Source organism: Pinus tabuliformis, chromosome 2_2, assembly GCF_031772625.1.
Source record: "Pinus tabuliformis cultivar Carrire ecotype Pingquan chromosome 2_2, CPIR1, whole genome shotgun sequence".
NCBI classification, from domain to species: Eukaryota; Viridiplantae; Streptophyta; class Pinopsida; order Pinales; family Pinaceae; genus Pinus; species Pinus tabuliformis.
The window spans coordinates 1,166,008,565-1,166,012,505 of NC_142300.1; positions in this window are offsets into that span (position 1 = coordinate 1,166,008,565).

Genomic DNA, 3,941 nt, shown 5'->3' on the forward strand with positions numbered 1-3,941 from the left:
AATGCACCACGATTGATTAGATCAATAATGCGACTAGGTGTTCCAGCAACATCTAAACCCCTTCTAGATTTGGCTCATTATAGGTACACCCCCATAACATCAAAGAGTATCTAGGCTTGGAGCGGATTCTTGGAATTCCTTGGCGTGCAAGTTCTCGTGTTGGAGCCAAGATGAGTGCCAAGGGATATGATCCATGCCCATTCTTACGGCTGTGCTAAATGATTTTTCCAAGATTGGGATTCCAAAGGCAACAGTTTTTTCCAGTTCCTATCCTGGCGCGACCAATCATGTCACTTTATTTTAGCCGCAACATGTGACCATTTCATCACATTGCTGGCTGGGTCTAGATGCTCCTGCATTAGTTTCCGAGCACGGGAAGACTGGGGGGTGTGCTGCCACCTTATGTAACTTCAATCTCTTGACGTTTATGTACACCTGGAAGTCCTCCTGGGTCTCTGGAATATCTTTATTAGCAAACTCCTCGTAGATGGTGTACCAGGAGAGCCTGGTCGTTTTGATTATATTACAAGCAGTGTCCCTAAAGATAAGTGGATTCTCTTTTAGGTTGGCTTCCCGTGACCCATTTCCCAAGGCCCCTCGGGCAGCTTTAGTGGTAGGGGGAGTCATATCATCCTCAAAAGAAGAAATGGATATGCACTCTAGATCGACGTCACCTAGCATGTCAAAAACACGGTCCCACAATGAGAGAGGCAACATGAAAATCAATTAAAACTGCAAAACAAAAAGGGGTCTAGTAGGTGACAGGTCGTAGGGAAGACAGGTCGCACGGTTGCAGTTATAAGGATGCGACTAAGCAACTAAAAACACAGGTCATAGAAAAAAGGGTCGCACGGACGCAGCTATAGGGATGCGACTAAGCCACTAAAAACATAGGTCGCGGAAAAAAGGGTCGCAAGGTCGCAGATTACGAGATATGGTTGTACGTTGCAGCAAGATGGAGGTCACAGTGTTGCAACGTTGCGAGAGAAGGGGTATCGCGGCTTCAAGATGCGTGACTTAGGCTTAGTAAAGATTAAGGAAGCTACTAAATGGACTTTAGAAGGTCAAGGTCTCCTTCAGATGAGTGAAACCACACATGTTGGTAAAAGCAAAGGGGGTTGGATCGAGAGAAAACACACTCTCCGAGGAAGGGAAAAAGTAGCGAGGGCAACCTTTCCAGCACAAAATGAGAAAGAAAACTTGAGTAAAAGAGATAAACCCTAAGGTGAGGGAATGCCAAAGGTCGGGGGAGAAAACATTGACATTTGGAAGAAAAAAGGACAATGGACCGTTACTTACCCGAAGCCAGACACACGCACGAACTCAAGTCGGAGGACCTCCTAGATCTTCGTGCGATCGGAGGAACATTTACAAATGCAACTGGGGTGATGGTCGCACTTTCTTCGTTAGCTAAGAGTTAATAAGGAGATGAAGGGTTAACTCTGGGGTGGAAACGGATTTTGGAGCCATTTTAATTGATTCATTATAAGCATATTGAATGAAACCCAGAGCCTTCCTAATCCTTCTGGGCTATCTCCTTAATAATCGGTATTGACCTGAAGAAGTTGTGGTCGAAGAGAAAGCTATTCCTTGCGTGGTACTATCCCTAAACCAGACTAAACTCTTTCTGTTAGTACTTGCTACATTTCCACTTCGGTAGGTTGAATGTCTTATAATGAATCTTCATTTTTCTGTTAGTATTTACTAAATTTCCACTTCGGTAGGTTGAATGTCTTATAATGATTCCTCATTTTCATTAGGCATTTACAATGGCTGTTCATATTATGCTAGCATACCCTTGGTGTGAGGTCTTGAGGGACTAGTACACGAGTTTACAACCTATGTGACCTCCTTGCACCCATTACGATCTGTTCTTTATGACTATAGAAATAGTCCAGAGAATTTACAAAGATCAATTATTGTCGTCCTAAGAGTAAATACGAGATTCTTCCTGCCCCTGTCGCAACAGTCGCATGGTCACATACCAATCCCTGAGTGAACAGTGCAACCTTGCAAGTCGCATAGTCATGTTTATGCTCGGCGAGGCGTGGCGCAATCTTGCAACCTTTGCGACCTCTGCAACTCAGAAGGTCGAGTTTACGAAGATGGAAAGTTCGACTCGTGACCTCTGCGACCTGTGAGTTGCATTAGTCGCAATAGTTGCAACAATCGCAAGGATCAGTTTTAGTGACGTTCTGATACTGCGACTGACCTACTAAGGCAGCAACCTGCTTTTACTTAACAGAAAACTTAGATTCTTCCTTAAGCTCCTTGAGACTGTTAAACTCTTTGAGTAGAGACTATTGAACACTTTGAAGAGACCCTGAGAACCTGGCAGGGCTTGAGACTGTTAAACTCTGAGTAGAGACTATTGAACTCTTTGAAGAGAACCTGAGAACCTGGCAAGGCTGGTAAACTCTTTGAGTGGAACCTGGTAGGGCTTGAGACTGTTAACTCTTTGAGTAGAGACTATTGAACTCTTTGAAGAGAACTTGAGAACCTGGCAGGGCTGGTAAACTCTCTGAGGAGAACCTGGCAGGGTTGGTGGCTTGGCCTGGTGTAGGTGCTCCAAAAATTTCAAAAAATTTCAAGGTTCTCTTGGAGGGTTGTTGAAAACTAATCATATTTCCAACAAAAATACACCCAACATTTCTCAAATTTGAGGACCAAAACTAATCACATTTCCAACAAAAATAGGCCCAACATTTCTCAAATATTTGAAAACCTAAAAGAAAAAAACTTTTTCTTTTGTTCTTTTCTTTTGAAACTTTTTAGAGACATATTTTATATAGAAAAAATTTAAAATAGAATAGAATTTTTCTTTTGTTACATAAGAGAAATATTTTATATAGAATAAGCATTAAGAGACATATTTTATATAGAATAAGTACTAAAATAGAATAGACATATTTTATATAGAATAAGTATTAAAAGAAATAACTACAACAATATAATTATGAAAAATTACGTTTCCAACAAAATACGTCCAACATTTCTCAAATTTGGGACCCTTTTAAATTTTGTAGTTTTAGAGTCAACCCAACATTTCTCAAATTTGGGAACCTTTTAAATTTTGTAATTTTAGAGTTCCAACATTTCTCAAATTTGGGAACTTTCCAATTTTGTAATTTTAGAGTCGCCCAACATTTCTCAAATTTGGGAACCTTTTAAATTACACAATTTGGGAACCTTTTAAATTTTGTAATTTAAAGACTCTAAAATCTCTACATAGAGAGGGGACAATTTGTTACATAGGATACATATTATTTTTATATAGAATAAGTATTAAAATAAATGACTACAACATTACAACAACAGTTTTGAAAAATTACATTTCCAACGAAATACACCCCAACAGTTCTAAAATTTGGGAACCTTTTAAATTTTGTAATTTAAAGCCTCTAAAATCTCTACATAGACGCGGGACAATTTTGAACACTTTTGATAGACGTGGGACAATTTTGAACACTTCTGAATTATGATAAAAGGTGAAGATCACTTCCAACATCATCAACTTAATACATCAATAAGTATTATCATATCACATTAAAAATCAACTTTATTTTAGTTTTGTACATCAATGAGTAGTAATCATATTGCAACAACGATATTTTTATGCGATTACCAAAAGTAGCATTATCATATCACACAAAGATGAGACTAACTTTTAAATTTTGTATTTTAAAGAACCTAAAATCTCCACAGAGACGTGGGGTAATTTTGAACAATTTTGAATTATGGGACAATTTTGAATTATGATAAAAGGTGAAGATCACTTCCAGCATGATCAACTTAATACATCAATAAGCATCATCATATGACATAAAAGATGAACTTTATTTTAGTTTTGTACATCAATGAGTAGTAATCATATCACAACGATACTTTGTGATTACAGAAAGTAGGATTATCATTTCACTCAAAGATAAAGACTTCATTAC